The sequence below is a fragment of the Molossus molossus genome, unplaced genomic scaffold (assembly GCF_014108415.1).
Source record: "Molossus molossus isolate mMolMol1 unplaced genomic scaffold, mMolMol1.p scaffold_m16_p_16, whole genome shotgun sequence".
Taxonomy (NCBI): domain Eukaryota; kingdom Metazoa; phylum Chordata; class Mammalia; order Chiroptera; family Molossidae; genus Molossus; species Molossus molossus.
Genome location: NW_023425351.1, coordinates 29,865,687 through 29,876,977, shown reverse-complemented (window position 1 = coordinate 29,876,977; position 11,291 = coordinate 29,865,687).

Genomic DNA, 11,291 nt, shown 5'->3' with positions numbered 1-11,291 from the left:
TGATGTGTCTCTCTAGCATCAATCTCTCTCTCTCTGACCCTCCCACTCTGTCTGAGGGTAAGTGGAAAAGTATCCTCAGATGAGGATTTAAAAATAAAAATTATTATTATTAATTAAAAATGTTAAAAATACTATATCTAAATCCCATCACCCTAGCATGACATGTTACTTTTTCCATATAGCTTCACTCAGTGCATCCTTATTAAATATATTTTATAATTTAATGTTCTTATTTTCACTTAATATATGATAAGCAAAACATCTGTACCTGGTGGGTGCGATTGGGTGATTATGGGAGGAGGGTTGGCCATCATTAACACCATCTTAACTAATTTATTTATGAATACAACATTAATCTTTACTGACTGCTAAAACTCTTAGATATTTCTGTAAATAGAAATATAAAATACCATCTATGATATGTGTGTTCTTCCATATCACCAAGCAATTACCTCAATTGTCTGAGGACACGGACCCAGTGCCCCACATATTTAACTCAGTTGTGACACTGTCCACCTGGAAATTGCATCAGATTCCACAGATGGAGGCCTCAGTCCCCAGGCTGCCCCCACTTCAGATGCTAACTGCACGTACGGGCGCTTCTGACCCACTGCCTAAAAATCAGAAGTTCCCATGACCCTTTCCTCGGGGTTCAATGTATTTGTTAGGGTGACTCAGAACTCAGGAAACCAGTTTTCTTACTACATGACCAGTTTATTACAAAGATTATTAAAGGATATGAATCAACAGCCAGATGAAGAGATAGATCAGGCAGGGGACAAAGGAGCTTCTGTCCCAGTGGAGTTGGGTGCCTGACATGTGGACACAGGCTGGTTCACCAACCTGGAAGCTCTCCAGACTCAGTTCGGCCTCCAGCCCCTCTCGGGTCCCCAGGGGTGAGGGGGTGTGGCTCAGTTTCAATCTAATCACGTGGCTGGTTCGCTGACAACCAGCCCGCCTCCTCGGGGGCTTTTCCAAAGCCACTGCACTAACATAAACTCAAGTGTGGTTAAAAGGGGTTTGTTGTGAGAATCAAGACACCTTATAGCTCTTATCATTTAAGAAATTCCAAGGGTTTTAGGAGCTCTGTGCCAGAAAAGGGGATGAGGACCAAATGTGTATTTCTTATTATAAATCACAACGTCACACCATTCCTCCAGGTTCTACACAGAGAATGTAGTGTTTAGCACTTTATTCCAATGCCCGTGGTAAGCTCAGGTGTGAGAAACTGCACTCAGGTAGAACCCACTGACGCCTTCGTTCAAGCATTACTCTCCATTCTCCTCCTCAAGCAAGGCCCTGGGTGTGCTAACTTGGATCTTATTGCATTGACTAAAATCTACCGTGTTAAGCTGTTAGTGCACTTCTAAGGATGTTGATAGAATTGGTCAACATCAAATCTCAAAACAAGCCCAGCAGGTGTGGCTCACTGGTTGAGCGTTGACCATGCACCAAGACATCACCAGTTCGATTCCCAGTCAGGGCAAATGCCCAGGTTGTGGGCCCAATTCCCAGTGGGGGGCATGCAGGAGGCGGCCAATTGATGTTTCTATCTCTCTCTCCCCTTTCTTCTCTCTAAAATCAATTAAGAAAAAATATTTTTTTAAATCTAAAAACAAGAAATATCAATGGAAATATGTGAAAACGTGTAATCTCAAAAGTCATCAGTGTGTTTTTGCTTACTAGATGAGCAAGATTTTTTTTTAATCCTCACCTGAGGACACTTTCGCATTTATCTTCAGATAGAGCAGGAGGGAGAGAGAGAGAGAGAAAAATCAATGTGAGAGAGAAACATCGAGTGGTTGCCATACACATGACCCCAACCAGGGCCGAGGACGAACTGCAACTGAGGTACGTGCCCTTAGCGGGAACCAAACCTGGGACTCTCTGATCCGTGGGCCGACACTCTAACCACCTAGCCAAACTGGCCAGGGCAGCAAAGATTTTTTTTTGAATGGATAATGAATACATTACTAGGCAAGCACAACTGGTTTGGTGTAGTTGGAATGTCAAGTGTGAAACAGGGAAAATAGAGAGCCACTATATCTATTCATGCATTCAACAAATACATACAGGGGTTGGCATTAGTAGGTTAAGAGTTGTGAGTACATGAAACAGAGTTTATTCTTGGTTACTTATTTATTTATTTATTTATTTATTTATTTCTTATTGTATTGTTTGTTATTATTACTAAGCTAGTTTTGCCCACCCCTGTATTCAGGTCCCACTATGTACCAGGAACTGGGACAGACAATGAGGATACACTGGTGAGCAAAACCAGATACGGTAACCAATGCTCTTGCAGAGATTACAGTGTAGTGGGGTAGATATATACCAATCAAATAATCCCACCAATTAATGTATCTTTGCAGTCTGGATTAGGTGTTCTGCCACAGAGACCACTAGGGGTCCCTATATCCTCTCACTCCATCTCTATAGTAATAGATCTCCTGGTTCATTGCTAGATATATGGCAGCCAAAATAAAGGCTAATTTCCCAGCCTCCTTACATCCAGGCGTGACCATGGGAACAAGTTCTGATCAGTGAGAGGTGAATAAAAGTAGTAAGTGCACCCTGGCCAGTTTGGCTCAATGTTTGGAGCATCGGCCCTTGGACCAAAGAGTATCAGGTTCGATTCACGATCAAGGGCACATGCCTTGGTTGCAGTTCAGTCCCCAGCTCTGGTCACATCGATGTTTTTCTCTCTCTCTCTCCCTCCCACCCACTCTATCTGGAAAAAAAAAATCAATGGAAAAATATCCTCAGGTGAGGATTTTTTTTTTAAAGTAGTAAGTGCAATTCCTGCCATGCCCTTAAAAGGAGTGGGTGCACCCACCTGTCCTCTCCTACCCACTGGCTGGAATGTGAACACCCTGGGTAGTCATCGCGGCCTGCTGGTGAGAGCAACAACCCCCAGATGTGGAGGCAACAAGATAGGGGGCTTCTGGGATCCCGACATCACAGAGCCTCCTGCAAGCCCTGGGCTGCTCAGACACAACTGTACTGTGAGCAAAAAATAAACTTGTATCTTATTACAGCTAGTGGGGTCCTTGTGACAGTGGCACATCTAAGTCCTAACTAATACATGTTCTAAAAGAAGAAAGCTCTATGAGAAGACACAGTAAAGGCTCATGCTCGGGAGGACCTGGGCTTACCTGAGCAGTTGAGGCTAGAACTCAGACGGAAGGGTGGGTGAATTTAACCAGGCTAGAGGGTGGGGTTGGTAGGAGTGGCCTGGAAGAAACCTGTTTAAAGAACTGAAATATATAGGTATAACCAATGGACACAGACAACAACGTGGCGAAGGCGGGGGCGGGGGGTGGGAGTAGGAAGGGGGAGGTCAGTGGAGGGGAAAAGAAGGAGGGACATCTGTAATATTTTCAACAATAAAGATTTAAAAAGAAGAAGGAGGAGGAGGAGAAGCAGGAGAAGGAGGAGGAGGAGAGGGAGAAGAAGAAGAACTGAATTAAAGCCACAGTAGCTATAGGGCCTGGAGAAAGAACGTGTAAGAAAAGCATTTGGAGCTGATGCTGATTTTGAAGAGCTAGAAGGCTGTATCAGGGATGTAGACCTTTATGCTAAGAACAGTGGGAAATCACCAAAATGATTTGAGTGGGGAAGGAGATGATCAGATTGGTGTTTCAAATACATCTCCCTAGTTGAGGTTAAGGTTAGAGTTGGTGTTAGGATTAACTTGGAGTAGTCGCGAGAGAATGGTGCTGCCTTTGCCTGGTGCTGCAGCCCCGGTGAGCACCAGGATGTACACAAGGCTGTTCATGGCCACGTTGTTTGTAGTAGAATCCATGAACAAGCTAGAGCTGCTGGAATAAGTCTCACAAACATTGTGTTAACCAAAAAGAACAGCCCTGGCCGGGTAGCTCAGTTGGTTGGAGTGTCATCCCGATGTGCCAAGGTTGTGGTTTCGATCCCTGGTAAGGGTATGCAAGAATCAACCAATGAATGCATAAATAAGTGGAACAACAAATTGATGTGTATCTCTCTCTTCCTTTCTCTCCCATCCTCTATCTACAATCAATAAATTAAAATAAATACATATTTTTTTCAAAAAGAACAGAGCTAAAAGAATGCATTCCATATAATTCCATTTGTATGGTTAAAAAAACAAGTAAAACTCTAACTTCTGGACTCCCAAACCTGTGGACCCCTGAGGCCAGGCCAATGTTTCCGTTTCTGTCTCTGTAATGAGCACAGTGCTTGGCATGGGCCTGTGCACAGACGTTTTGAATGAATGGAGAATCACGTGAGACAGCAAACATGAGAAAAGTAACAAGGCTCAGTGATCAGGACAGGGAGGTGTGTCTAGGGAGGGGTCAAGGCAAGTGGAGAGCATGGTCAGGGCCAGAAACTAAGCTGGCTCACAGACCCACATCGTCTTGTAATTCTCTTCACCAACAAAAATTAAAGGGTGGCCAATTTTTTTTCTTTGAGAAAATTATCCCATTTAAATATTTATAATTTGGCTACATTAGCTTATTTTTAATGAAAAGAAGAAAAAATTATTTCTGTCTCCTATGCTTCTGCTGTCTTGTACTCAGTGGATTGTCAAGCTAAATGAGTCCTTCTTACATTCCTAATAATCCACTATTCTCTATGAACAAAAGTTTACTTCAAAATGGAATATGGAGGTTTAGGTTCATCTCTAATTTTTGATTCATATTACACCTCTCTGACTAAGCTGTAAGAGCATGTGACACCCAAGACAAAATTAGAAAACAGTCGAGTTCTTTGAGAGGGGAGTCCTGGCTTAGGTTTTTCTGTTTCATCGAACCGTGGCCATTAGCAGGACCCAGCCCAAAGCTGTCATGTGGCAGATGGGGACAGCAGAGCCTGAGTTGGATCCATAGTAGATCCAGGTCTGGGACCAATGTTCCCTGGCTTCTGGCAGAAAACCAACTATGGGGTGAGGGCCCTGGGCACCTGCACTGGTCCAGTGATAGAGAACCCTGCCCACCTGGGCACTGCCCACCCATGCTCTGAAGCCCACCTGTGGCTTATGGGACTGGCCAGACCCTGGAGAATGCCATGTGGAGCTGGCCCAGCAGTGGAGGCAGCAGTGACTGGTGACAGCCAAAGGCACTGACCTACACAAGAGGCCTGCAGGGCCAGGACCTGGTTTTTATTCAAGAGCACTGGAAATTGCCGTCTCTGAATCCTTGAGTATGGAAAGGAGTCCTGGAGAGGGCTGGGCGGGGGGTGCTTGCACTCACGGGGCACCTGCCACGCTCCCAGTCTCTAGTCTCTCCTACGTGCGCCCTCGTTGGAACACATTGGTGCATTTGTATAAAAGAGTTGGTTCACATCTCAGATTCTGTTAGTTTGACTGAAAGGTACAATGCCAGTGCCCCTTTCTTTGTTTAATTTTTAAATTTTTATTTATAGGTCATTTTGAATATTCACATAATTTCAGACTTAAATAGTTTCAAATTTACAGAAAAGTTGCAAGAATAATTAAACTCTCATCTACCTAGATTAACCAAGGTTTAACATTTTGCTACATTTGCTTTATAATTCTCCCTCTGTATATATGTATATATGTGAACTTATATAAAATATATTTATGTGCATATATTTTTTTTCTAAACCACTCAAGAGTAGATTTGAGACACGTGATAAACAAGGATGTTCTCTTACCTAACCACAGTACAGTTATTAAATTCCAGACATTTAATAAGAAATTTGAATTGGATCTATAGTCCACATTTTGTCTCTTTAGTTGTCCTAATAATTTCCTTGATAAGCAGTTTTTGTCTGGGCTGGAATCCAATCCAGGACCACTTTAGTATAGTGCTTAGTACTATATTCTACATCTGTACTATATCCTATACTAGAGAATCTATAGAAAAATTAGTCACTGAATTACAGTATAGCCAAACAATAGAAATGTATGCAGCCATTTATAAAATTAAATATATCTGTATGTTCTGACTTGGAAATATTTCCCAAATTCAAATTAAAAACAACATATAGCAACTCCATATTTAGAAATGTACATGTGCAGATACATGTATATAAAGATAGCATGTATAGTATGATCTACACACGGAACAGAAGTCTGAAAAATTCATATACCAAATCATTAAAATGGTTTGGAGGGAACAGTATAAAGAAACACAAAGAGGAATTTCACTTGTTACCCCATGCACTTGTGTACTTTGTAAAATTGTTACAATGAAACGCATCATTTTTTATTTAAGAGACCAGCAAAGATTTTTTTTTAATCTAAGGAAATTTTCTAATTTTAAAAAAGCAAAAAAAATTTTAAAGTACAGAACTGCTCTACAGACTTTTTCACCTGTTGTTGTTTTTTTTAACTTATCATCATCCTATAAAGAACAATTTCAGATTAAAAATAGCAAAAGCAGCCCTGGCCAGTTTTGCTCAGTGGTTAGAGCGTCGGCCCACAAACCAATGAGTCCTGGGTTCGATTCCAGCCAGGGGCACGTACCTTGGCCACAGTTCGTCCCTGACCCTGGTCAGGGTCGTGCAGGAGGCAACCAGTTGATGTGTCCCTCTCACATCAATGTCCCTCTCTCTGCCTTCCTCCCACTCTATCTGAAGATAAATAGAAAAATATCCTCGGGGGAGGATTTAAAAAAGAAAAATAGCAAAAGCAAATAGGTCATCTAAAAGCTTCCATTTGTGTTCCTCTTAAAATTATATCAGGACAGGTTTACGTTAACACAGCTCTGCAGGAGGACTCGAGAGACTGACCTGAACCTCTGGCTTGCAGGGAGCAATCTCAGGTAGAATAAGCCCTGTTCTAGGTCTCCCCCGGCTTCTGCGAATCTGGCCCTTGTGGTGCATTTGAAAACTGGCCACCACAGCTCTCTGTGCAGTACGGCAGCCCAAGTCAGTCTCAGCCTCAGCGGCCCGGGGCCACACAAGTAAACCATGACAATCATGCTCTTAATTCCTAAATGTAATCAAGGTAAGGGAAACGGCTTTTTCCACAAACCATAGGATTTTCCATCATAGGTTCATGATGGTGCTGTAAACTAATCAGAATTTTAAAAATTGCTATTTTCAGGATTTCTTTACATTATGTTTGTAGATCAAGGAGAAATTTCTAAAAACAATTATATTTGCTCACTAGAGGAGAGATGAGAATTAAAAAGGACAAAGGGTGTAATTTTAAAATAACTTCAGAGAGGTAGAATGGCTGCAAATTACTTCATACTTCACAAGTGAAATTCCCTCTTCCACAGGCAGCGTGGAAATGCCCGGGAACAATTCCTGTACAGCTCACCTGAGGAACTGACTGAAAGGTGACGCCAGTTATTTGAGGCGGGCAGGGAGAAACTGAGAGGAGAAATATGAGATCAAGAAATATTTCAGGTGTAGGGGGAAGTTTGGCTCCATAAACTTTAATTTTCTTAACAATGGAACATGTGGGATGGATTGAAATCTGAGGTGAAGAAGGCAGTTAGGATACTATAAAGTACAATAAAGACATCCAAAGAGCAATTTTGCTAAAAGCCCTAATTGACTCCAAGAGAAAGAACACAAAGCCAATAGTTAAGGAACATTTAACAAGTTATTAACTCTTTATGAGCTATGAAAGACCGGTAATCAACAAGAACTAAGAGTGATGTCTGATGTTTATAGAAAATTTTTAAGTGGGGTTGTTCATGGAAAGGTGCTATCTAGGTCTCAGATACAGTCATGGGCCATTTCGGACCAATCAGAGCAAGACCAGACAGAAGGTCCCTGGTCCTCAAGGTGCTACAGCAGTCCTAGATAGAGAGAAATGAGCTTCTATCTGATTTAAGTCACTGTTATATAAGGTCTTTGCCCCAAGAGCCAAACTTGTATCCCAAGTAATGCTGATGAAGTCTGATTGAACTGAAAAAAATTTAGGGTTTTTTTTTTTTTACCTGCAAAACCAAAGATAATGCCTGCAGAACATGGTGATCTCATCAAGACATTGCAATCCAGTTACCTGGCTTCCTATTGGACATTTCTCTGCAAAGTCATCTCCCATACTACAAGAAAGGTTTGTGAATGCACTGTCAGTAAAATCAGGGTGGTTCCTGGCACCCGTAAATCAAACTGAAACACAGCAAATGAGATATTGTGTGTGTGGGGGGGTACATTATAAAATCCCTCACTATTCCTTTAAAATTAGCTCCTCCTTGAACAAGTCTCACAAACATTGTGTTGAGCGGGAAAAAAAAGAGAGAGAGAACTCATGAACTTGGATAACGGTGTGGTGATTATGAGGGGTGGAGGTGGAAGAGGGCTTAGAGGGGATAAATGGTGATGGAAAAAATAAAAATTAAATAAACAAAATATAATTAGTTCCTCCATCCTAAGCCTTGTTCCCCCTGTGGTTATGAGATGCATGATTATGAGCAGAAATGAAGTCAACATTCCTCTTTATTTACATACAGTGAAACAGCCAAGGAATTTTAGTCCTTTGCTGCAGTCCGATTGAGCCAACTTTGATCATGTGCCCAACCTGGACCAGTAAAATCCCCTGGGGGATTCCCCACACTGGCTGATCTAGCCAATCAGGGTTGACTCCTGGAGCTGGGGATGTGTTGTATACAAGAACAAAATCAGGAGACAGGAAATGTCTGCTGACCCACTCCACAACACCTGAACCCCTCCAGGAGGTCAAGTTTTCAAGAGCTATGGAATGGGTTATGAGACATCAAGTCTATGAAAAGTATTTACATCAAGCACATAAAGTATTTGTGTCAAGTATATTAAAAGCTCAAGCTACCTTTTGATCCAAGGGAGGATCTTAAAGGAGCTTTGTGGAGTGTACTTTGAAGAAGGCTGTGCTGTGAGCCTCATCTCCGAACCCGTCCTCTTAAGGGGATAAATGGGAAGGACCTTCACACCTACCTCAACCTTAGTGAGGGGGAATTCCACGGGGTCACGCAGAGAGCTTACTATATGGCCCCCACATTTGGGTGGCGTGTAGTTGGAATTGATGCTTGGGAAATTTAGAGGGCTCTCTATTGGTGACTTCAAGTCACAGATGAGCTCCACATTGCTAAATTTAAAGGCCAACACTCAGTCTTCATCTTATTTAACTTAGCATATCAAAACAACTGGAATAGTTTCTTCGTCTGGCTTCCAGTAGACCAATATTCCAGGTTTTTCTCAAACCTCCATGGCCACACCTTCTCTTTCGCTGGTTCCTCTTAAATGCCTGACCTCTTGGTGACAAAAGTGGCCCAGGGTTTAGTTCTTAGACCTCTCATTTCCTCTGTCTACACTTCTTCTCTCTGTATTTTGACAATTTCCAAATATTTATCTCTAGCCCAGAACTCTCTCCTTAATTTCAGACTCATTTATCTGTAAAGTCTCCACCTGAATGTCTAATATATATTTCAACATGTCCAAAATCAAGTTCTTGATTCCTATCCCCCAAAACCAGTTCCTTCCTGACTTCCCATCTCAAGTAATGGCAACTCCATCTTCCATTTGCTCAAGCAAAAAAAAAAAGATGGAATCGTCCCTGACTCCTCACTTTCTTCCATATCCTATATCCAACACATAGGCAAAAGTATCTTTGCAGCTGTCTGTTCCTTCAGAATACATCCAGCACAGATCACTTCTCACCATCTCCTCCCTTATCTTTTTACCTGGATTACTTCAAACGCCACCTGAATTTCTCCTTCTTTTTCTACCTAGATTACCACAAAAAATTTCTTGTGTGTGTGTGTTTTTCCCTCCATGCCCAAGCAGATGGCTCAGAAAAAGCCTTTTTAAGATGCAAGCCGTCATTCTCCAACATGAAATCTTCCAGTGGCTTTCCATCTCATTCAGAACAACAGCTCAAGTCCTAACAATAGCCTATCAAACCTTACAGCACGTGCCACCCCACCCACCCCAACACACACACTTCTCTGACCTCATCTCCCCTCACTCCACGTGAACAGATCCTTGTTCCTCTTCAAACACACCAGACACACTCCGACCACAGGGCCTTGACACAAACTGCTCTCCCAACCTGCAATGTCTTTACTCCCAGAAAGCCACGTGGCTTTGCTCGCTCAGCTCGTTCAAACATCACCTTATCAGTAAGCTCTTTCCTGACCACCCTATTTAAAACAACCACCACTACCTCCCCTCTGCTTTTATGTTCTTCATACCACACAGTGTGTTTGCTTCTAAAGTACTCTATCATTTACTTGTTCACTTTTTTCAGTCTCTTCCCACAAAAATATAAGCTCCATAAGTGCAGGGATTTTTTTTTTAATCTTGGTTGTTAAATTCCGTATACCCAGAACAAGGACTGACATATAGCAGGTGCTCAACAAATATTAGTAGAATGATTGCATGAATATTTTGCTTTCTATAGTTATGTATTGTTTACATTTTCTTCTTTTTCAAGAAGAAAATGCTCATTTATCCATTCAACAAATAAGGATTCAGGCAAATCCAAGTCAGGTTCTATGCTAGGTGCTGGGTCAAGAGCGTTGAGCAAAACTGACTGACCACGCTGCGTCGGCTCCTGGAGCTTAGTCTAGTGAAAGATGATTGAAGTAATGACAGAATGAGTGGTGAGTGCTGTGACGAAGGAACACGGGTCTACAAAGAAAGCTGGCCCTGCCTGCGTGAGGTAGAGGTGGGTAGAGAAAAAGGATCTAGGGGACCAAGACAGCCACAGGAGCCTGGCAGCAAGGCTCTGTGCTACACGGTTTCTCTGTGATGTACTCAGGACTGCCTCTGCCCAGTATCACCGTGTATGAGGTGTACCCCACGCTACCTGCTGATGACTCCCTACAAAGACCCACACCCGTTACAGAGTGGAGGGTGCGTGCAGGGGAGAGTGGGGGAGTGGAATTGAGGCCGAGGGGTGTGGGCGAAGGGGTGTGGACGATGGCACCTTCTGGAACACAGACAGCAAGGAGAAGGTGGTGGGAGAAACAGCCAGAGAGAGGAAGGATGGGCAAGGCCGAGCAGGCCCTCCAGAGATTACAACCTCACCCCAGAAGGAATCAAAAACCCCAGGCAGGACTTTGTTTGTTTTTGTTTCATTTTGTTCCATTTGCCTGTGTTGACATGACTGGACCTGTATTTTGAAAGCAATGTTGCCACTGTCTCTGTGGAGAACACTTGACCGGAGGCACCTGGCCAGGTGCAGGAAGATCAGTCAGGAGGCAACACTGCTAACCTGCCCCAGAGCAGAGGCAGGAAGTGGAGAAAAGTTGACCAATTCAAGAGATTTCATCACCTGTGTGTTATGGGCTGAACTGTGTCCCCTCAAAATCCATGTGCTGAAGCCCTAACCCCCAGTGCCTCCAAAGGTGACT